The 22,412-nt window shown below is 42.0% G+C and overlaps 1 protein-coding gene and 21 non-coding genes across 22 annotated transcripts in view; all 22 read left to right on the top strand.

Annotated features, from left to right (window-relative positions):
• APBA1 (amyloid beta precursor protein binding family A member 1) overlaps positions 1 to 22,412 on the top strand; it is a 567,069-nt gene that overhangs the window by 289,791 nt on the left and 254,866 nt on the right. The gene's annotated exons all lie outside the window — the stretch shown is intronic.
• TRNAT-UGU (transfer RNA threonine (anticodon UGU)) lies at positions 492 to 564 on the top strand. The gene has a single exon. It is a non-coding gene; the product is annotated as a tRNA-Thr (tRNA).
• TRNAT-CGU (transfer RNA threonine (anticodon CGU)) lies at positions 1,123 to 1,195 on the top strand. Its single transcript has one exon. It is a non-coding gene; the product is annotated as a tRNA-Thr (tRNA).
• TRNAT-UGU (transfer RNA threonine (anticodon UGU)) lies at positions 2,050 to 2,122 on the top strand. Its single transcript has one exon. It is a non-coding gene; the product is annotated as a tRNA-Thr (tRNA).
• TRNAT-CGU (transfer RNA threonine (anticodon CGU)) lies at positions 2,685 to 2,757 on the top strand. Its single transcript has one exon. It is a non-coding gene; the product is annotated as a tRNA-Thr (tRNA).
• On the top strand, positions 3,612 to 3,684 carry TRNAT-UGU (transfer RNA threonine (anticodon UGU)). The gene has a single exon. It is a non-coding gene; the product is annotated as a tRNA-Thr (tRNA).
• Positions 4,247 to 4,319, top strand: TRNAT-UGU (transfer RNA threonine (anticodon UGU)). Its single transcript has one exon. It is a non-coding gene; the product is annotated as a tRNA-Thr (tRNA).
• Positions 5,175 to 5,247, top strand: TRNAT-UGU (transfer RNA threonine (anticodon UGU)). Its single transcript has one exon. It is a non-coding gene; the product is annotated as a tRNA-Thr (tRNA).
• TRNAT-CGU (transfer RNA threonine (anticodon CGU)) lies at positions 5,810 to 5,882 on the top strand. Its single transcript has one exon. It is a non-coding gene; the product is annotated as a tRNA-Thr (tRNA).
• On the top strand, positions 6,737 to 6,809 carry TRNAS-UGA (transfer RNA serine (anticodon UGA)). The gene has a single exon. It is a non-coding gene; the product is annotated as a tRNA-Ser (tRNA).
• Positions 7,372 to 7,444, top strand: TRNAT-CGU (transfer RNA threonine (anticodon CGU)). The gene has a single exon. It is a non-coding gene; the product is annotated as a tRNA-Thr (tRNA).
• Positions 8,299 to 8,371, top strand: TRNAT-UGU (transfer RNA threonine (anticodon UGU)). The gene has a single exon. It is a non-coding gene; the product is annotated as a tRNA-Thr (tRNA).
• TRNAT-CGU (transfer RNA threonine (anticodon CGU)) lies at positions 8,934 to 9,006 on the top strand. Its single transcript has one exon. It is a non-coding gene; the product is annotated as a tRNA-Thr (tRNA).
• On the top strand, positions 9,860 to 9,932 carry TRNAT-UGU (transfer RNA threonine (anticodon UGU)). Its single transcript has one exon. It is a non-coding gene; the product is annotated as a tRNA-Thr (tRNA).
• On the top strand, positions 10,495 to 10,567 carry TRNAT-CGU (transfer RNA threonine (anticodon CGU)). The gene has a single exon. It is a non-coding gene; the product is annotated as a tRNA-Thr (tRNA).
• TRNAT-UGU (transfer RNA threonine (anticodon UGU)) lies at positions 11,422 to 11,494 on the top strand. The gene has a single exon. It is a non-coding gene; the product is annotated as a tRNA-Thr (tRNA).
• TRNAT-CGU (transfer RNA threonine (anticodon CGU)) lies at positions 12,057 to 12,129 on the top strand. The gene has a single exon. It is a non-coding gene; the product is annotated as a tRNA-Thr (tRNA).
• On the top strand, positions 12,984 to 13,056 carry TRNAT-UGU (transfer RNA threonine (anticodon UGU)). Its single transcript has one exon. It is a non-coding gene; the product is annotated as a tRNA-Thr (tRNA).
• TRNAT-CGU (transfer RNA threonine (anticodon CGU)) lies at positions 13,619 to 13,691 on the top strand. The gene has a single exon. It is a non-coding gene; the product is annotated as a tRNA-Thr (tRNA).
• Positions 14,546 to 14,618, top strand: TRNAT-UGU (transfer RNA threonine (anticodon UGU)). The gene has a single exon. It is a non-coding gene; the product is annotated as a tRNA-Thr (tRNA).
• On the top strand, positions 15,181 to 15,253 carry TRNAT-CGU (transfer RNA threonine (anticodon CGU)). The gene has a single exon. It is a non-coding gene; the product is annotated as a tRNA-Thr (tRNA).
• On the top strand, positions 16,108 to 16,180 carry TRNAS-UGA (transfer RNA serine (anticodon UGA)). Its single transcript has one exon. It is a non-coding gene; the product is annotated as a tRNA-Ser (tRNA).

Consider the following 22,412-nt stretch of genomic DNA (forward strand, 5'->3'; position numbering starts at 1 on the left):
TAGAAACACCACTACAAGGTACTGTGTTGGGGTTTGTAAACAATTTGCTGCTGATAGACTCCATGTAAACGGGCCAAATATAGCCTATTTTTACAAATAAGACTATAGTTAGGAAAAATGTTGATGAAAGATTCAACTTGTATACAAGTCTACCACCAGGGTTGTTAAGCTATAGATTTATGCTAATATTAGCTAGCAGAACTTTTCGAGTCTCAGGATCTCACATGCTGAGTGAAGTAGAATAGCGTAATGTACAACGTAAGATGTTTTATGAAGACGTGTAGTCGGGTTATGTTCCTTGCCAATCCACTGGTATCCTGTTCCCTTCTTCTGTCACTCTAGCGATAAACACGCAATCAGTTCTACACTTGAGATTTCATAGAGTCTTTGACTTATGCTTATCCCATGCCGGAGCACCTAATTGGTAATGCACCAGTTCACTGTGGAGGAGGTTTGGAAAAGTAAACCAAAGGAAGGGGAGTTTTTGTCTTGGCTTCATAGCTCAGTGGTTAGAGCACTGGTCTTGTAAACCAGGGGTCGCGAGTTCAATTCTCGCTGGAGCCTTTGCTGCTTGCACTTTTGTGAAAGATCACGTCGATCCTTTCGACTGACCATTACCCTACTAGCTTGGTCTAAGATGTCAAATATAGACCCAGAAAACATTTAGACACGGTGGTTAAATACTGTACCTTTGAAAATGAAATCCTCATGGAGCATTTCTCGCTTTGAGTGGAGATGCATCTCTGGTATCTATAACATTCAGATGTTTGCCTGTCTAAATAGGAATTTAGGCATGTTCAACCTCCCGTTGAAACTCTTTATAATGTGGAGCAGCTCTAACATGTATTAGAATATTTCTCATATCCATCTTTACAGGTTTTACAAGTCTTACGCAATAATTATTACTCTGGTCGGGTAAGAATAAGCCTTCATGTACCTAGCAAATTGATCTTCTTCTATGGCAATGTCAAATTCATTGCTAAAGGAAGATTTTTCAACTGTTTCCATGTGCTTTTACCATGAAGTATTTTACCGTCATCAATACAAACACCACCAAAGAGCTTCTAGAGCTCTAAAACAAAGCTTTGCTCCGACATATCGATGTACACATAGGTCTAGGAAGGCTTCATAGCTCAGAGGTTAGAGCACTGGTCTCGTAAACCAGGGGTCGCGAGTTCGACTCTCGCTGAAGCCTTTGTGTTAGCTTAAATCTTACCCACGCTTTGTTACTTTGGTTTCAGGAACAGGATCTCTGTTATGGTTAGATGGAGTGTGTCATAAGTAAATGTAGTTAACCACATTAGTTTGTAGTGGAGTTTCCACTCATAGGACCCTTGCTGAGTTCTGGAGCAAAATTTCATAGAAATTGCTGTTTTATTCCTATGAAAATGAAGGCACTAGTTCTTTGCGGGTATGCCGTAGCTTGATGGGCTTCAGTCTCAGCTCTAGTTTCCCGGGCAAAGCAAAGCATTTTTCTCCTCATTTGCATATAATTAACATGGCCATTTACATGAAGATGGGCACCAAAGTTGAAAAACAGAGGCATATTTGGAAAGTGTAGAAACACCACTACAAGGTACTGTGTTGGGGTTTGTAAACAATTTGCTGCTGATAGACTCCATGTAAACGGGCCAAATATAGCCTATTTTTACAAATAAGACTATAGTTAGGAAAAATGTTGATGAAAGATTCAACTTGTATACAAGTCTACCACCAGGGTTGTTAAGCTATAGATTTATGCTAATATTAGCTAGCAGAACTTTTCGAGTCTCAGGATCTCACATGCTGAGTGAAGTGGAATAGCGTAATGTACAACGTAAGATGTTTTATGAAGACGTGTAGTCGGGTTATGTTCCTTGCCAATCCACTGGTATCCTGTTCCCTTCTTCTGTCACTCTAGCGATAAACACGCAATCAGTTCTACACTTGAGATTTCATAGAGTCTTTGACTTATGCTTATCCCATGCCGGAGCACCTAATTGGTAATGCACCAGTTCACTGTGGAGGAGGTTTGGAAAAGTAAATCAAAGGAAGGGGAGTTTTTGTCTTGGCTTCATAGCTCAGTGGTTAGAGCACTGGTCTTGTAAACCAGGGATCGTGAGTTTAATTCTCGCTGGAGCCTTTGCTGCTCGCACTTTTGTGAAAGATCACGTCGATCCTTCCGACTGACCATCACCCTACTAGCTTGGTCTAAGATGTCAAATATAGACCCAGAAAACATTTAGACACGGTGGTTAAATACTGTACCTTTGAAAATGAAATCCTCATGGAGCATTTCTCGCTTTGAGTGGAGATGCATCTCTGTTTGGTATCTATAACATTCAGATGTTTGCCTGTCTAAATAGGAATTTAGGCATGTTCAACCTCCCGTTGAAACTCTTTATAATGTGGAGCAGCTCTAACATGTATTAGAATATTTCTCATATCCATCTTTACAGGTTTTACAAGTCTTACGCAATAATTATTACTCTGGTCGGGTAAGAATAAGCCTTCATGTACCTAGCAAATTGATCTTCTTCTATGGCAATGTCAAATTCATTGCTAAAGGAAGATTTTTCAACTGTTTCCATGTGCTTTTACCATGAAGTATTTTACCGTCATCAATACAAACACCACCAAAGAGCTTCTAGAGCTCTAAAACAAAGCTTTGCTCTGACATATCGATATACACATAGGTCTAGGAAGGCTTCATAGCTCAGAGGTTAGAGCACTGGTCTCGTAAACCAGGGGTCGCGAGTTCGACTCTCGCTGAAGCCTTTGTGTTAGCTTAAATCTTACCCACGCTTTGTTACTTTGGTTTCAGGAATAGGATCTCTGTTATGGTTAGATGGAGTGTGTCATAAGTAAATTTAGTTAAGCACATTAGTTTGTAGTGGAGTTTCCACTCATAGGACCCTTGCTGAGTTCTGGAGCAAAATTTCATAGAAATTGCTGTTTTATTCCTATGAAAATGAAGGCACTAGTTCTTTGCGGGTATGCCGTAGCTTGATGGGCTTCAGTCTCAGCTCTAGTTTCCCGGGCAAAGCAAAGCATTTTTCTCCTCATTTGCATATAATTAACATGGCAATTTACATGAAAATGGGCACCAAAGTTGAAAAACAGAGGCATATTTGGAAAGTGTAGAAACACCACTACAAGGTACTGTGTTGGGGTTTGTAAACAATTTGCTGCTGATAGACTCCATGTAAACGGGCCAAATATAGCCTATTTTTACAAATAAGACTATTGTTAGGAAAAATGTTGATGAAAGATTCAACTTGTATACAAGTCTACCACCAGGGTTGTTAAGCTATAGATTTATGCTAATATTAGCTAGCAGAACTTTTCGAGTCTCAGGATCTCACATGCTGAGTGAAGTGGAATAGCGTAATGTACAACGTAAGATGTTTTATGAAGACGTGTAGTCGGGTTATGTTCCTTGCCAATCCACTGGTATCCTGTTCCCTTCTTCTGTCACTCTAGCGATAAACACGCAATCAGTTCTACACTTGAGATTTCATAGAGTCTTTGACTTATCCTTATCCCATGCCGGAGCACCTAATTGGTAATGCACCAGTTCACTGTGGAGGAGGTTTGGAAAAGTAAACCAAAGGAAGGGGAGTTTTTGTCTTGGCTTCATAGCTCAGTGGTTAGAGCACTGGTCTTGTAAACCAGGGGTCGCGAGTTCAATTCTCGCTGGAGCCTTTGCTGCTCGCACTTTTGTGAAAGATCACGTCGATCCTTCCGACTGACCATCACCCTACTAGCTTGGTCTAAGATGTCAAATATAGACCCAGAAAACATTTAGACACGGTGGTTAAATACTGTACCTTTGAAAATGAAATCCTCATGGAGCATTTCTCGCTTTGAGTGGAGATGCATCTCTGTTTGGTATCTATAACATTCAGATGTTTGCCTGTCTAAATAGGAATTTAGACATGTTCAACCTCCCGTTGAAACTCTTTATAATGTGGAGAAGCTCTAACATGTATTAGAATATTTCTCATATCCATCTTTACAGGTTTTGCAAGTCTTACGCAATAATTATTACTCTGGTCGGGTAAGAATAAGCCTTCATGTACCTAGCAAATTGATCTTCTTCTATGGCAATGTCAAATTCATTGCTAAAGGAAGATTTTTCAACTGTTTCCATGTGCTTTTACCATGAAGTATTTTACCGTCATCAATACAAACACCACCAAAGAGCTTCTAGAGCTCTAAAACAAAGCTTTGCTCCGACATATCGATATACACATAGGTCTAGGAAGGCTTAATAGCTCAAAGGTTAGAGCACTGGTCTTGTAAACCAGGGGTCGCGAGTTCGACTCTCGCTGAAGCCTTTGTATTATCTTAAATCTTACCCACGCTTTGGTACTTTGGTTTCAGGAACAGGATCTCTGTTATGGTTAGATGGAGTGTGTCATAAGTAAATGTAGTTAACCACATTAGTTTGTAGTGGAGTTTCCACTCATAGGACCCTTGCTGAGTTCTGGAGCAAAATTTCATAGAAATTGCTGTTTTATTCCTATGAAAATGAAGGCACTAGTTCTTTGCAGGTATGCCGTAGCTTGATGGGCTTCAGTCTCAGCTCTAGTTTCCCGGGCAAAGCAAAGCATTTTTCTCCTCATTTGCATATAATTAACATGGCCATTTACATGAAGATGGGCACCAAAGTTGAAAAACAGAGGCATATTTGGAAAGTGTAGAAACAGCACTACAAGGTACTGTGTTGGGGTTTGTAAACAATTTGCTGCTGATAGACTCCATGTAAACGGGCCAAATATAGCCTATTTTTACAAATAAGACTATAGTTAGGAAAAATGTTGATGAAAGATTTAACTTGTATACAAGTCTACCACCAGGGTTGTTAAGCTATAGATTTATGCTAATATTAGCTAGCAGAACTTTTCGAGTCTCAGGATCTCACATGCCGAGTGAAGTGGAATAGCGTAATGTACAACGTAAGATGTTTTATGAAGACGTGTAGTCGGGTTATGTTCCTTGCCAATCCACTGGTATCCTGTTCCCTTCTTCTGTCACTCTAGCGATAAACACGCAATCAGTTCTACACTTGAGATTTCATAGAGTCTTTGACTTATGCTTATCCCATGCCGGAGCACCTAATTGGTAATGCACCAGTTCACTGTGGAGGAGGTTTGGAAAAGTAAACCAAAGGAAGTCAAGTTTTTTGTCTTGGCTTCATAGCTCAGTGGTTAGAGCACTGGTCTTGTAAACCAGGGGTCCCGAGTTCAATTCTCGCTGGAGCCTTTGCTGCTCGCACTTTTGTGAAAGATCACGTCGATCCTTCCGACTGACCATCACCCTACTAGCTTGGTCTAAGATGTCAAATATAGACCCAGAAAACATTTAGACACGGTGGTTAAATACTGTATCTTTGAAAATGAAATCCTCATGGAGCATTTCTCGCTTTGAGTGGAGATGCATCTCTGTTTGGTATCTATAACATTCAGATGTTTGCCTGTCTAAATAGGAATTTAGGCATGTTCAACCTCCCGTTGAAACTCTTTATAATGTGGAGCAGCTCTAACATGTATTAGAATATTTCTCATATCCATCTTTACAGGTTTTACAAGTCTTACGCAATAATTATTACTCTGGTCGGGTAAGAATAAGCCTTCATGTACCTAGCAAATTGATCTTCTTCTATGGCAATGTCAAATTCATTGCTAAAGGAAGATTTTTCAACTGTTTCCATGTGCTTTTACCATGAAGTATTTTACCGTCATCAATACAAACACCACCAAAGAGCTTCTAGAGCTCTAAAACAAAGCTTTGCTCCGACATATCGATATACACATAGGTCTAGGAAGGCTTCATAGCTCAGAGGTTAGAGCACTGGTCTCGTAAACCAGGGGTCGCGAGTTCGACTCTCGCTGAATCCTTTGTGTTAGCTTAAATCTTACCCACGCTTTGGTACTTTGGTTTCAGGAACAGGATCTCTGTTATGGTTAGATGGAGTGTGTCATAAGTAAATTTAGTTAAGCACATTTGTTTGTAGTGGAGTTTCCACTCATAGGACCCTTGCTGAGTTCTGGAGCAAAATTTCATAGAAATTGCTGTTTTATTCCTATGAAAATGAAGGCACTAGTTCTTTACGGGTATGCCGTAGCTTGATGGGCTTCAGTCTCAGCTCTAGTTTCCCGGGCAAAGCAAAGCATTTTTCTCCTCATTTGCATATAATTAACATGGCCATTTACATGAAGATGGGCACCAAAGTTGAAAAACAGAGGCATATTTGGAAAGTGTAGAAACACCACTACAAGGTACTGTGTTGGGGTTTGTAAACAATTTGCTGCTGATAGACTCCATGTAAACGGGCCAAATATAGCCTATTTTTACAAATAAAACTATAGTTAGGAAAAATGTTGATGAAAGATTCAACTTGTATACAAGTCTACCACCAGGGTTGTTAAGCTATAGATTTATGCTAATATTAGCTAGCAGAACTTTTCGAGTCTCAGGATCTCACATGCTGAGTGAAGTGGAATAGCGTAATGTACAACGTAAGATGTTTTATGAAGACGTGTAGTCGGGTTATGTTCCTTGCCAATCCACTGGTATCCTGTTCCCTTCTTCTGTCACTCTAGCGATAAACACGCAATCAGTTCTACACTTGAGATTTCATAGAGTCTTTGACTTATGCTTATCCCATGCCGGAGCACCTAATTGGTAATGCACCAGTTCACTGTGGAGAAGATTTGGAAAAGTAAACCAAAGGAAGAGGAGTTTTTGTCTTGGCTTCATAGCTCAGTGGTTAGAGCACTGGTCTTGAAAACCAGGGGTCGCGAGTTCAATTCTCGCTGGAGCCTTTGCTGCTCGCACTTTTGTGAAAGATCACGTCGATCCTTCCGACTGACCATCACCCTACTAGCTTGGTCTAAGATGTCAAATATAGACCCAGAAAACATTTAGACACGGTGGTTAAATACTGTACCTTTGAAAATGAAATCCTCATGGAGCATTTCTCGCTTTGAGTGGAGATGCATCTCTGTTTGGTATCTATAACATTCAGATGTTTGCCTGTCTAAATAGGAATTTAGGCATGTTCAACCTCTCGTTGAAACTCTTTATAATGTGGAGCAGCTCTAACATGTATTAGAATATTTCTCATATCCATCTTTACAGGTTTTACAAGTCTTACGCAATAATTATTACTCTGGTCGGGTAAGAATAAGCCTTCATGTACCTAGCAAATTGATCTTCTTCTATGGCAATGTCAAATTCATTGCTAAAGGAAAATTTTTCAACTGTTTCCATGTGCTTTTACCATGAAGTATTTTACCGTCATCAATACAAACACCACCAAAGAGCTTCTAGAGCTCTAAAACAAAGCTTTGCTCCGACATATCGATAGACACATAGGTCTAGGAAGGCTTCATAGCTCAGAGGTTAGAGCACTGGTCTCGTAAACCAGGGGTCGCGAGTTCGACTCTCGCTGAAGCCTTTGTGTTAGCTTAAATCTTACCCACGCTTTGGTACTTTGGTTTCAGGAACAGGATCTCTGTTATGGTTAGATGGAGTGTGTCATAAGTAAATTTAGTTAAGCACATTAGTTTGTAGTGGAGTTTCCACTCATAGGACCCTTGCTGAGTTCTGGAGCAAAATTTCATAGAAATTGCTGTTTTATTCCTATGAAAATGAAGGCACTAGTTCTTTGCGGGTATGCCGTAGCTTGATGGGCTTCAGTCTCAGCTCTAGTTTCCCGGGCAAAGCAAAGCATTTTTCTCCTCATTTGCATATAATTAACATGGCCATTTACATGAAGATGGGCACCAAAGTTGAAAAACAGAGGCATATTTGGAAAGTGTAGAAACACCACTACAAGGTACTGTGTTGGGGTTTGTAAACAATTTGCTGCTGATAGACTCCATGTAAACGGGCCAAATATAGCCTATTTTTACAAATAAGACTATAGTTAGGAAAAATGTTGATGAAAGATTCAACTTGTATACAAGTCTACCACCAGGGTTGTTAAGCTATAGATTTATGCTAATATTAGCTAGCAGAACTTTTCGAGTCTCAGGATCTCACATGCCGAGTGAAGTGGAATAGCGTAATGTACAACGTAAGATATTTTATGAAGACGTGTAGTCGGGTTATGTTCCTTGCCAATCCACTGGTATCCTGTTCCCTTCTTCTGTCACTCTAGCGATAAACACGCAATCAGTTCTACACTTGAAATTTCATAGAGTCTTTGACTTATGCTTATCCCATGCCGGAGCACCTAATTGGTAATGCACCAGTTCACTGTGGAGGAGGTTTGGAAAAGTAAACCAAAGGAAGAGGAATTTTTGTCTTGGCTTCATAGCTCAGTGGTTAGAGCACTGGTCTTGTAAACCAGGGGTCACGAGTTCAATTCTCGCTGGAGCCTTTGCTGCTCGCACTTTTGTGAAAGATCACGTCGATCCTTCCGACTGACCATCACCCTACTAGCTTGGTCTAAGATGTCAAATATAGACCCAGAAAACATTTAGACACGGTGGTTCAATACTGTACCTTTGAAAATGAAATCCTCATGGAGCATTTCTCGCTTTGAGTGGAGATGCATCTCTGTTTGGTATCTATAACATTCAGATGTTTGCCTGTCTAAATAGGAAATTAGGCATGTTCAACCTCCCGTTGAAACTCTTTATAATGTGGAGCAGCTCTAAGATGTATTAGAATATTTCTCATATCCATCTTTACAGGTTTTACAAGTCTTACGCAATAATTATTACTCTGGTCGGGTAAGAATAAGCCTTCGTGTACCTAGCAAATTGATCTTCTTCTATGGCAATGTCAAATTCATTGCTAAAGGAAGAGTTTTCAACTGTTTCCATGTGCTTTTATCATGAAGTATTTTACCGTCATCAATACAAACACCACCAAAGAGCTTCTAGAGCTCTAAAACAAAGCTTTGCTCCGACATATCGATATACACATAGGTCTAGGAAGGCTTCATAGCTCAGAGGTTAGAGCACTGGTCTCGTAAACCAGGGGTCGCGAGTTCAATTCTCGCTGAATCCTTAGTGTTAGCTTAAATCTTACCCACGCTTTGTTACTTTGGTTTCAGGAACAGGATCTCTGTTATGGTTAGATGGAGTGTGTCATAAGTAAATGTAGTTAACCACATTAGTTTGTAGTGGAGTTTCCACTCATAGGACCCTTGCTGAGTTCTGGAGCAAAATTTCATAGAAATTGCTGTTTTATTCCTATGAAAATGAAGGCACTAGTTCTTTGCGGGCATGCCGTAGCTTGATGGGTTCAGTCTCAGCTCTAGTTTCCCGGGCAAAGCAAAGCATTTTTCTCCTCATTTGCATATAATTAACATGGCCATTTACATGAAGATGGGCACCAAAGTTAAAAAACAGAGGCATATTTGGAAAGTGTAGAAACACCACTACAAGGTACTGTGTTGGGGTTTGTAAACAATTTGCTGCTGATAGACTCCATGTAAACGGGCCAAATATAGCCTATTTTTACAAATAAGACTATAGTTAGGAAAAATGTTGATGAAAGATTCAACTTGTATACAAGTCTACCACCAGGGTTGTTAAGCTATAGATTTATGCTAATATTAGCTAGCAGAACTTTCGAGTCTCAGGATCTCACATGCTGAGTGAAGTGGAATAGCGTAATGTACAACGTAAGATGTTTTATGAAGACGTGTAGTCGGGTTATGTTCCTTGCCAATCCACTGGTATCCTGTTCCCTTCTTCTGTCACTCTAGCGATAAACACGCAATCAGTTCTACACTTGAGATTTCATAGAGTCTTTGACTTATGCTTATCCCATGCCGCAGCACCTAATTGGTAATGCACCAGTTCACTGTGGAGGAGGTTTGGAAAAGTAAACCAAAGGAAGAGGAGTTTTTTGTCTTGGCTTCATAGCTCAGTGGTTAGAGCACTGGTCTTGTAAACCAAGGGTAGCGAGTTCAATTCTCGCTGGAGCCTTTGCTGCTCGCACTTTTGTGAAAGATCACGTCGATCCTTCCGACTGACCATCACCCTACTAGCTTGGTCTAAGATGTCAAATATAGACCCAGAAAACATTTAGACACGGTGGTTAAATACTGTACCTTTGAAAATGAAATCCTCATGGAGCATTTCTCGCTTTGAGTGGAGATGCATCTCTGTTTGGTATCTATAACATTCAGATGTTTGCCTGTCTAAATAGGAACTTAGGCATGTTCAACCTCCCGTTGAAACTCTTTATAATGTGGAGCAGCTCTAACATGTATTAGAATATTTCTCATATCCATCTTTACAGGTTTTACAAGTCTTACGCAATAATTATTACTCTGGTCGGGTAAGAATAAGCCTTTATGTACCTAGCAAATTGATCTTCTTCTATGGCAATGTCAAATTCATTGCTAAAGGAAGATTTTTCAACTGTTTCCATGTGCTTTTACCATGAAGTATTTTACCGTCATCAATACAAACACCACCAAAGAGCTTCTAGAGCTCTAAAACAAAGCTTTGCTCCGACATATCGATATACACATAGGTCTAGGAAGGCTTCATAACTCAGAGGTTAGAGCACTGGTCTCGTAAACCAGGGGTCGCGAGTTCGACTCTCGCTGAAGCCTTTGTGTTAGCTTAAATCTTACCCACGCTTTGGTACTTTGGTTTCAGGAACAGGATCTCTGTTATGGTTAGATGGAGTGTGTCATAAGTAAATTTAGTTAACCACATTAGTTTGTAGTGGAGTTTCCACTCATAGGACCCTTGCTGAGTTCTGGAGCAAAATTTCATAGAAATTGCTGTTTTATTCCTATGAAAATGAAGGCACTAGTTCTTTGCGGGTATGCCGTAGCTTGGTGGGCTTCAGTCTCAGCTCTAGTTTCCCGAGCAAAGCAAAGCATTTTTCTCCTCATTTGCATATAATTAACATGGCCATTTACATGAAGATGGGCACCAAAGTTGAAAAACAGAGGCATATTTGGAAAGTGTAGAAACACCACTACAAGGTACTGTGTTGGGGTTTGTAAACAATTTGCTGCTGATAGACTCCATGTAAACGGGCCAAATATAGCCTATTTTTACAAATAAGACTATAGTTAGGAAAAATGTTGATGAAAGATTTAACTTGTATACAAGTCTACCACCAGGGTTGTTAAGCTATAGATTTATGCTAATATTAGCTAGCAGAACTTTTCGAGTCTCAGGATCTCACATGCTGAGTGAAGTGTAATAGCGTAATGTACAACGTAAGATGTTTTATGAAGACGTGTAGTCGGGTTATGTTCCTTGCCAATCCACTGGTATCCTGTTCCCTTCTTCTGTCACTCTAGCGATAAACACGCAATCAGTTCTACACTTGAGATTTCATAGAGTCTTTGACTTATGCTTATCCCATGCCGGAGCACCTAATTGGTAATGCGCCAGTTCACTGTGGAGGAGGTTTGGAAAAGTAAACCAAAGGAAGGGGAGTTTTTGTCTTGGCTTCATAGCTCAGTGGTTAGAGCACTGGTCTTGTAAACCAGGGGTCGCGAGTTCAATTCTCGCTGGAGCCTTTGCTGCTCGCACTTTTGTGAAAGATCACGTCTATCTTTCCGACTGACCATCACCCTACTAGCTTGGTCTAAGATGTCAAATATAGACCCAGAAAACATTTAGACACGGTGGTTAAATACTGTACCTTTAAAAATGAAATCCTCATGGAGCATTTCTCGCTTTGAGTGGAGATGCATCTCTGTTTGGTATCTATAACATTCAGATGTTTATCTGTCTAAATAGGAATTTAGGCATGTTCAACCTCCCGTTGAAACTCTTTATAATGTGGAGCAGCTCTAACATGTATTAGAATATTTCTCATATCCATCTTTACAGGTTTTACAAGTCTTACGCAATAATTATTACACTGGTCGGGTAAGAATAAGCCTTCATGTACCTAGCAAATTGATCTTCTTCTATGGCAATGTCAAATTCATTGCTAAAGGAAGATTTTTCAACTGTCTCCATGTGCTTTTACCATGAAGTATTTTACCGTCATCAATACAAACACCACCAAAGAGCTTCTAGAGCTCTAAAACAAAGCTTTGCTCCGACATATCGATATACACATAGGTCTAGGAAGCCTTCATAGTTCAGAGGTTAGAGCACTGGTCTCGTAAACCAGGGGTCGCGAGTTCGACTCTCGCTGAAGCCTTTGTGTTAGCTTAAATCTTACCCACGCTTTGGTACTTTGGTTTCAGGAACAGGATCTCTGTTATGGTTAGATGGAGTGTGTCATAAGTAAATTTAGTTAACCACATTAGTTTGTAGTGGAGTTTCCACTCATAGGACCCTTGCTGAGTTCTGGAGCAAAATTTCATAGAAATTGCTGTTTTATTCCTATGAAAATGAAGGCACTAGTTCTTTGCGGGTATGCCGTAGCTTGATGGGCTTCAGTCTCAGCTCTAGTTTCCCGGGCAAAGCAAAGCATTTTTCTCCTCATTTGCATATAATTAACATGGCCATTTACATGAAGATGGGCACCAAAGTTGAAAAACAGAGGCATATTTGGAAAGTGTAGAAACACCACTACAAGGTACTGTGTTGGGGTTTGTAAACAATTTGCTGCTGATAGACTCCATGTAAACGGGCCAAATATAGCCTATTTTTACAAATAAGACTATAGTTAGGAAAAATGTTGATGAAAGATTCAACTTGTATACAAGTCTACCACCAGGGTTGTTAAGCTATAGATTTATGCTAATATTAGCTAGCAGAACTTTTCGAGTCTCAGGATCTCACATGCTGAGTGAAGTGGAATAGCGTAATGTACAACGTAAGATGTTTTATGAAGACGTGTAGTCGGGTTATGTTCCTTGCCAATCCACTGGTATCCTGTTCCCTTCTTCTGTCACTCTAGCAATAAACACGCAATCAGTTCTACACTTGAGATTTCATAGAGTCTTTGACTTATGCTTATCCCATGCCGGAGCACCTAATTGGTAATGCACCAGTTCACTGTGGAGAAGGTTTGGAAAAGTAAACCAAAGGAAGTGGAGTTTTCGTCTTGGCTTCATAGCTCAGTGGTTAGAGCACTGGTCTTGTAAACCAGGGGTCGCGAGTTCAATTCTCACTGGAGCCTTTGCTGCTCGCACTTTTGTGAAAGATCACGTCGATCCTTCCGACTGACCATCACCCTACTAGCTTGGTCTAAGATGTCAAATATAGACCCAGAAAACATTTAGACACGGTGGTTAAATACTGTACCTTTGAAAATGAAATCCTCATGGAGCATTTCTCGCTTTGAGTGGAGATGCATCTCTGTTTGGTATCTATAACATTCAGATGTTTGCCTGTCTAAATAGGAATTTAGGCATGTTCAACCTCCCGTTGAAACTCTTTATAATGTGGAGCAGCTCTAACATGTATTAGAATATTTCTCATATCCATCTTTACAGGTTTTACAAGTCTTACGCAATAATTATTACTCTGGTCGGGTAAGAATAAGCCTTCATGTACCTAGCAAATTGATCTTCTTCTATGGCAATGTCAAATTCATTGCTAAAGGAAGATTTTTCAACTGTTTCCATGTGCTTTTACCATGAAGTATTTTACCGTCATCAATACAAACACCACCAAAGAGCTTCTAGAGCTCTAAAACAAAGCTTTGCTCTGACATATCGATATACACATAGGTCTAGGAAGGCTTCATAGCTCAGAGGTTAGAGCACTGGTCTCGTAAATCAGGGGTCGCGAGTTCGACTCTCGCTGAAGCCTTTGTGTTAGCTTAAATCTTACCCACGCTTTGGTACTTTGGTTTCAGGAACAGGATCTCTGTTATGGTTAGATGGAGTGTGTCATAAGTAGATTTAGTTAAGCACATTAGTTTGTAGTGGAGTTTCCACTCATAGGACCCTTGCTGAGTTCTGGAGCAAAATTTCATAGAAATTGCTGTTTTATTCCTATGAAAATGAAGGCACTAGTTCTTTGCGGGTATGCCGTAGCTTGATGGGCTTCAGTCTCAGCTCTAGTTTCCCGGGCAAAGCAAAGCATTTTTCTCCTCATTTGCATATAATTAACATGGCCATTTACATGAAGATGGGCACGAAAGTTGAAAAACAGAGGCATATTTGGAAAGTGTAGAAACACCACTACAAGGTACTGTGTTGGGGTTTGTAAACAATTTGCTGCTGATAGACTCCATGTAAACGGGCCAAATATAGCCTATTTTTACAAATAAGACTATAGTTAGGAAAAATGTTGATGAAAGATTCAACTTGTATACAAGTCTACCACCAGGGTTGTTAAGCTATAGATTTATGCTAATATTAGCTAGCAGAACTTTTCGAGTCTCAGGATCTCACATGCTGAGTGAAGTGGAATAGCGTAATGTACAACGTAAGATGTTTTATGAAGACGTGTAGTCGGGTTATGTTCCTTGCCAATCCACTGGTATCCTGTTCCCTTCTTCTGTCATTCTAGCGATAAACACGCAATCAGTTCTACACTTCAGATTTCATAGAGTCTTTGACTTATGCTTATCCCATGCCGGAGCACCTAATTGGTAATGCACCAGTTCACTGTGGAGGAGGTTTGGAAAAGTAAACCAAAGGAAGGCGAGTTTTTGTCTTGGCTTCATAGCTCAGTGGTTAGAGCACTGGTCTTGTAAACCAGGGGTCGCGAGTTCAATTCTCGCTGGAGTCTTTGCTGCTCGCACTTTTGTGAAAGATCACGTCTATCTTTCCGACTGACCATCACCCTACTAGCTTGGTCTAAGATGTCAAATATAGACCCAGAAAACATTTAGACACGGTGGTTAAATACTGTACCTTTGAAAATGAAATCCTCATGGAGCATTTCTCGCTTTGAGTGGAGATGCATCTCTGTTTGGTATCTATAACATTCAGATGTTTGCCTGTCTAAATAGGAAATTAGGCATGTTCAACCTCCCGTTGAAACTCTTTATAATGTGGAGCAGCTCTAACATGTATTAGAATATTTCTCATATCCATCTTTACAGGTTTTACAAGTCTTACGCAATAATTATTACTCTGGTCGGGTAAGAATAAGCCTTCATGTACCTAGCAAATTGATCTTCTTCTATGGCAATGTCAAATTCATTGCTAAAGGAAGATTTTTCAACTGTTTCCATGTGCTTTTACCATGAAGTATTTTACCGTCATCAATACAAACACCACCAAAGAGCTTCTAGAGCTCTAAAACAAAGCTTTGCTCCGACATATCGATATACATATAGGTCTAGGAAGGCTTCATAGCTCAGAGGTTAGAGCACTGGTCTCGTAAACCAGGGGTCGCGAGTTCGACTCTCGTTGAAGCCTTTGTGTTAGCTTAAATCTTACCCACGCTTTGGTACTTTGGTTTCAGGAACAGGATCTCTGTTATGGTTAGATGGAGTGTGTCATAAGTAAATGTAGTTAACCACATTAGTTTGTAGTGGAGTTTCCACTCATAAGACCCTTGCTGAGTTCTGGAGCAAAATTTCATAGAAATTGCTGTTTTATTCCTATGAAAATGAAGGCACTAGTTCTTTGCGGGTATGCCGTAGCTTGATGGGCTTCAGTCTCAGCTCTAGTTTCCCGGGCAAAGCAAAGCATTTTTCTCCTCATTTGCATATAATTAACATGGCCATTTACATGAAGATGGGCACGAAAGTTGAAAAACAGAGGCATATTTGGAAAGTGTAGAAACACCACTACAAGGTACTGTGTTGGGGTTTGTAAACAATATGCTGCTGATAGACTCCATGTAAACGGGCCAAATATAGCCTATTTTTACAAATAAGACTATAGTTAGGAAAAATGTTGATGAAAGATTCAACTTGTATACAAGTCTACCACCAGGGTTGTTAAGCTATAGATTTATGCTAATATTAGCTAGCAGAACTTTTCGAGTCTCAGGATCTCACATGCTGAGTGAAGTGGAATAGCGTAATGTACAACGTAAGATGTTTTATGAAGACGTGTAGTCGGGTTATGTTCCTTGCCAATCCACTGGTATCCTGTTCCCTTCTTCTGTCACTCTAGCGATAAACACGCAATCAGTTCTACACTTGAGATTTCATAGAGTCTTTGACTTATGCTTATCCCATGCCGGAGCACCTAATTGGTAATGCACCAGTTCACTGTGGAGGAGATTTGGGAAAGTAAACCAAAGGAAGGGGAGTTTTTGTCTTGGCTTCATAGCTCAGTGGTTAGAGCACTGGTCTTGAAAATCAGGGGTCGCGAGTTCAATTCTCGCTGGAGCCTTTGCTGCTCGCACTTTTTTTTTTTTTTTTATAATATTTTTATTGAAATTTATAATAGGACTACAACAAATAGAGAATATACGATTGGGTAGGGGTTACAATCGCGAAGAAATAGGAAGTTATTACAATTGTGAGTACAAATCGTTGGTGATAAAACATATGTGATAAAACATTGGTAATGAAACAAGGTGGGGAGAACTGAGATGACAATCAAACCAAAACATCTTACATGTGAGAGGTTTATGGAAAGAATGGAAGAGCAAGTAGTAGTGGCTTGTTCAGTATTTGACTTTACGGCAGACATGGCGCCTGCCAAAAATCAATAACTAGAGGAATGGATCCCTGTGCACCTGGTGAACGAGAGTTGAAGGTGGGGCTTAATCAAAAGATAGGTAGACAGGGAGGTGTTGTGGTTGGTAAGCTTTGGAGTAGTCAAGCTATTGTAGGGGGACAATATATGATAAAACAAACTCAGTTGACCATTATCAGGCACACGTATGCGGAAAGTGGGGGGGGGGAAGGGTAGGTGGGAGAGGATGTGCGAGAGGGGAGAGGGGGGGGGCGGGTGAATGAGATATTGAGGGGGCAGTGGGGAAAGAGGAGGGAGGGGGGGAATAGGAGGGAATGCAGACTAGGTTGCGACCCGCGGCCAGAGCGACCGCCAGGGGGTCCAAATCTTTTCAAATTTGTGATGAGATCTATTTTTCCAGGACGTCAGTTCCTCAAATCTAGAAATTTGATTTACTTTCCCTATCCATTCTGATTTGGTAGGGGGGTCAGAGGACAGCCACTTCAACGGAATTAAGGCATTTGCTGCTAGTATCAGTAAAGATAAGAGGTTGGATTTTGAAGGTTTGTAAGTGGAGGACGGGAGGGCCAGTAGGACCATAGTGTCCGTTAGTTCAAATGACGGGGAGGTAAGCTCGCGGATTACTTCTTGAATCGATAGCCAGTAAGTCTGTATTTTAGGGCAGGACCACCATATATGGAGCAGGGAACCTTCCTGAGATCCACATCTCCAACAAGATGATTTGTCTGTCAGATTATGCTTCAGTAGCCAGTCTGGTGTCCGATACCACCTGGTGAGCAGTTTATAGTGAGATTCTTGGAGGCGAACACAAGGGGAAAACCCATGAGAATGTGACAGAACTTGTTGCACTTGTTCGTCCGAGAATGTAACGTTAAGGTCATCTTCCCAGGCGAATAAGAAGGCGGGTTTCTGAATCACCAAGGGGTCAATGTGAGATGAAAGAACATATGAGGTTTTGTGGAGAAGCTTGTGTTTTGCCATGACTGAGCGTTCGAATGTGGTCAGCGAGGTCCGTATAGTCCCCAGGGCAGTGGCTTGTTTAATTATGCCTTCCAAATGTAATGTGTGTAGGAAGGAAGGGCTGGGCATATCTGCGAGCAATGAGTGAAAGGTCTCTGGATCAAATTTTCGGTCGGGTCCCAGGACATCAAAGAGTTTTTTAGGGATTAGAGTTGACCAAACAGGGAGGTTTGCCAGACTCGACTTTCCTAAGAATTCAGGTAGGGTGCCTAGTGATAGGAGAGGAGAGGGGTATGGAGCTAGGGTGTCTCTCGCATCTCGCCATGTTTCGCAAGCTCCAAGGAGAAGATGGTGAACGTTGCTGGACTTATGTCCGGGGCGGCCATAAAGCCAGAGGTCGGAGAGGGTAGAGTGTCCAAAGGTGGTGCGTGACAGGTCTGCTATCAGGAGGTTCGAGGAATTGTACGTGAGGTCCATCCAACGTTTCAGTTGGACCGCTTTGTAGTAACTAAAGACGTTAGGGAGGCCAATCCCACCTGCTTGTTTCTTCTTCAGCAGCAAAGCCATGGAGAGTCTCGGGTGTTTTCCTCTCCAAAGAAAGGAAGAGAAGAGGGATTTTAAGGATTTAAAAAATTGAGGGGGTAAACGAATTGGAAGCATGTGGAGTCTATAGAGTACTTTGGGTAGGGCATAGGTCTGCAGGAGGTTGCGTCTGCCAAACCATGAAAAGGGCATGCCTTGGTAGGACATTAACATTTTTCTGATGTCCGCCAGGAGCGGGACAAAGTTGGCCTCATAGAGATCCTTGATGTCTGCTGTTAAGTAGATACCTAGATATTTGATCTTGCTGGAGGTCCATTTCAAAGAGGTGGAAGCGGCTATTTGAGTCGCACGATTCCGGGGGATATTAATGTTTAGGACTTCTGATTTGTCAAGATTAGCTTTGTAGCCCGCTACAGTGCTGTAGTTACTGATTAGGTTAGTAATGGTTGGCAGAGCTAGTTCAGGATTTGAGATCAGAATGAGTACGTCGTCTGCAAAGGCGGCTGTATGTAAGGTGTGCTTCCCTATGTTTAAGCCGTGAATGTCAGGATTGGACCTAATTAGCTGTAAAAGAGGCTCCAGGGTTAGAATAAACAAAGAGGGGGATAGGGGGCAACCCTGTCGTGTTCCATTCGTGATGTGAAAGGGGGTTGACAAAGTACCGTTAATTTTTAGTTTTGCATAAGGAGTGTCGTAAAGGGAGAAAATGGCGGTGATAAACTCTGGAGGAAAACCAAATTTTTCGAGGGTGGCCTTCATAAAGAGCCAGTCAACTCGATCAAAGGCCTTTTCGGCATCTATTCCTAATAGTATCAAGTCCGAGTGAGTTTTCTTTGCGTGGGCGATAGCATGAAGGAGGCGATGGGAATTATCTTTCCCCTCCCTCCCTAGAACAAAGCCGGCTTGGTCCGGGTGTAAAAGTTTAGGGATGAGGGACTTAATTCTATATGCTAGGATCTTTGCCCACAGTTTAAGGTCGACATTTAGCAATGAGATGGGTCTGTAGCTACCGCAGGCGCTAGGGTCTTTTCCCTCTTTGGGTAAGATTGTGATATGGGCTTCTTGAGCGTGTTTCAGGAGTGCTTTTCCAGAGAGGAGAGCATTACAAGAAAGGGCAAAGTGGGGTAGAAGTGTGGAGAGAAAGGTTTTATAGTAATGAAGGGGGAAGCCATCCGGTCCAGGGCTTTTGCCTTTAGGAAAGCTGTTTAAAACCTGTCTTATTTCTTCATGAGATATGGGGTCGAGGAGGGGAGAGATGTCCTCGTTGGTTAAAGAAGGAAGGTTTACAGAGGATAAGAAGTCATTTATTTTGTTTTTGTGGAGAGAGATGTTCTCATTAGTGCGGTGTGAGGTGAGATTGTAAAGATCTGTGTAAAATTTGTGGAACGCGTATGAGATGTCCTTGGTGGAGCGCCTAGTTATCCCTAAATGGTCTTTAATCTCTGAAATAAAACAGTTTGATTTTTGTTTTTTGATCATGGAGGTCATGAGCTTACCTCCTCTGTCCCCATGGGCATAGATCCTGTGCTGGAAGTGGAGGAATTGTTTTGCAGTGCGGGAGTTTATAATGTCTTTCAGTTTTTCTCTAAGGGAGCGCAATTCTGCGTCCGAGTTGGTTCTAAGGGAGGCCTTGCGAAGTCTTTCGATTTTTGAGATGTTGGAGAGAATGGAGTCGAGTTCAAACTGTGACTCTTTTTTAAGTTTAGAAGCAATAGAGATGAAAGCCCCTCTTATCACAGATTTGTGGGCTTCCCATGTAATTGTGGGGCAAGTGTCTGAATTTGCATTGATGCTAAAATATGTCTCTAGTTGTTTTTTGATTGAGTCGGTCACATCTGATCTATCGAGGAGTGATTCGTTTAACCTCCAGTTCCAGTCTTTCCTCGGGAGCTGGGCAAAGTTAACTTGGATCCATACCGGGGCATGATCCGAGACAGATATCACATCTATTTTGGCCTTAGTGACATGGGGTAATAGGTCAGTGGAGAGGAGAAAGTAGTCTAAGCGTTGATAGGAATTTCGAGGGTTAGAATAAAAGGAGAAGTCTTTTGTAGTGGGATTAAGGGTTCTCCAGACATCTATTAAGTTTAGGTCAGAAAAATCTTGTTGAAGCCTGCCTCTGGCTTTCTGCGGTGTGGAAGAGGAGCCTGTGGAGGTGTCTAAAGATGGATCTAGTGCTAGATTGAGGTCGCCTGCTAGTATGATTGGGCCTTCAGCAAATAACTCTAGCTTTTTGAGGACCTCTAGTAGCCAAGGGACCTGGTCTTTATTGGGAGCATACACATTTACAAACGTATATTTCTGAGAGGCGATTGTGCCTTTGAGGAACAAGAACCTGCCATCTGCGTCTGCATATGTCTGTGCGGAATGGAAGGGAACTGAGTGGTGGAAAAGGATGGAGACCCCTTTTGTGGCTGCCGAGGGGTTGGTGGAGTGGAAAGAAAGGGGGAAGTATTTTGTTGAGAAGCGCGGAATTTTTCCAGTTTTGAAGTGTGTTTCTTGCAGAAAAGCTATTTTGGTGCGAAGTCTTTTAAGGATGGTAAATATTTGTGATCGTTTATTGGGGGAGTTTAGTCCGTGGACATTGAAGGAAGTGAGAATGTGGTCTGACATATCGAGGAAGGGCCTGGCCGCAGGCCGCAACCAGCCAAAGGTATAAGAAGAGAAAGAGATACAGAAAGGGAGTAAGCAGTGAGGTATTAGAGGGAGGAGAAGAAAAAAGGGAGGGGTTGGGAATAAAGGGAGCGAAGGGGAGGGGGAAGCGTGAGGGGCGTAGAGAGAAAAGGGAAATGGGGAGGGAGAAAAAGTGAAAGAGAGGAGAAGGGGGGGGGTGGGGTTCAGACGGAGAAGGAGTGTTAGAGAGGATAGGATAGGGAGGGTCGGGGAGGGGAGAGGGGAAAGTGTATCTGACTACGTCAACTGAGGGAGAATAATGTAAAGTCAGGGAGAAATAAAAAAAATTTTTTGGCGAGGGTGCCTGAGACTCGCCAGAGGTTAGCAGAGAAAATTTTCCGGAGCTATCCGAGTATGGATAGCGGGTGGGTGGGGAACGAAGTAAAAGTCCTAATCGTCACAGCCTACCTGACGACCCTAAAGAGAGTGGCGTGTAACTAAATGGGTTGAGAATGGAGTGATGTGAGTTGAGAAGTGGGGAGAGCTGCAGAGGTAGTGGGGGGGAGGGGGTAGGTAGAGGTGAGGGGGGGGGGAGGATGTGGGGGAGAAAGGGAGAGGAGAAGGGGAAGGGGAACCGGGAGTTTTAAAGCTTTGGGGAGAGTTCCACGAGATTGAGGCAGTGAGGGCTATGACACCGGGAGTAATCTGGTGCTACAGTTAGCTAAGGTCAGCAGGTGAGAGTAGGGGTTCAGGTATGAGCCGAACAGGGCGGGCACGACACCACAGAGATAATTTAGAGAAACAGTAACAAATATAAATTTCTGAGTCTCTATTAAGAGAAGAGGGAGGGATGAAAGACAAGTTTTTGGTAGGTTGAAGAGAAAAGCAGGAGCAGGATGAAAAGGGAGAGAGAGAAGAAAAGGCAAGGGGTAGGAGCAGAGGAGGGAGAGAGGGAGGGGAGGTTGAGAGTAGGCGACACCAGAGAAGAGCAAGCATTGATGAGGAATAGTATATCAGTGAAACTACTATGGCTATGAAATCCAAATACTAGATGAGAAATATGTCACACTAAGACAAAAAACTTAATGAACTTAGTAAGAAGCTTAATATAACTGATTAACTTAACCAGAGAAAAAAGTTTTTAACATAAAACATTGTAAGCTAGCTTAAGGAGGCCTAAAGCCGTAGAGTAAGGGGGGGGGGGGGGAGAAGGAAAGGGGAGGGAAGAGAGGAGGGGGGGGGGGGGGACCATCACCCCTGACCGTGGGACCCAGCTGGGAGACCCAGGGGCAGGGGGGAAGGAGAGAGCCCTTATTGTACACAAGGCATATGCATTAAGTAAGAGTAAGAATGACATATATTATGTAGGATGCATCACATTGTGAGAGCTTAGCGAAGAACTTAGTATAACTGTGAATGCGGGTAGAGATAAATTCTTGACATATAACACTGCGGGCTAACTTGAGGGAAGGGGAGGAGGGAGGGGAGGGAGGAAGGAGGAGAGGGAGGCTAGAGAGGATCCATCGCCCCCGGCCGCGGAACCCGAAACAGGGGACTCGGGGCCAGGGGAGAGGGAAAGAACCCTCAATAATACACAAGGCAATAACATTAGGTGAAGAGATTCATCTGGATGGGGGGATTCCGAGCAGTGTTGTGAGGAAAGGTCCCGTTGGGTTTATATCAAGGGAGGAGAGCATTGGATCCAGATAGAGAAGCTGGTACGGAACCGATGGTAAAGTTTATAGCAGAAAACGTGGATGCTCTACCGGTCCTGTCCGTCCCCAACGGTAGAGGACACCTTGGGGTG

The sequence above is a fragment of the Leptodactylus fuscus genome, chromosome 1 (assembly GCF_031893055.1).
Source record: "Leptodactylus fuscus isolate aLepFus1 chromosome 1, aLepFus1.hap2, whole genome shotgun sequence".
Taxonomy (NCBI): Eukaryota; Metazoa; Chordata; class Amphibia; order Anura; family Leptodactylidae; genus Leptodactylus; species Leptodactylus fuscus.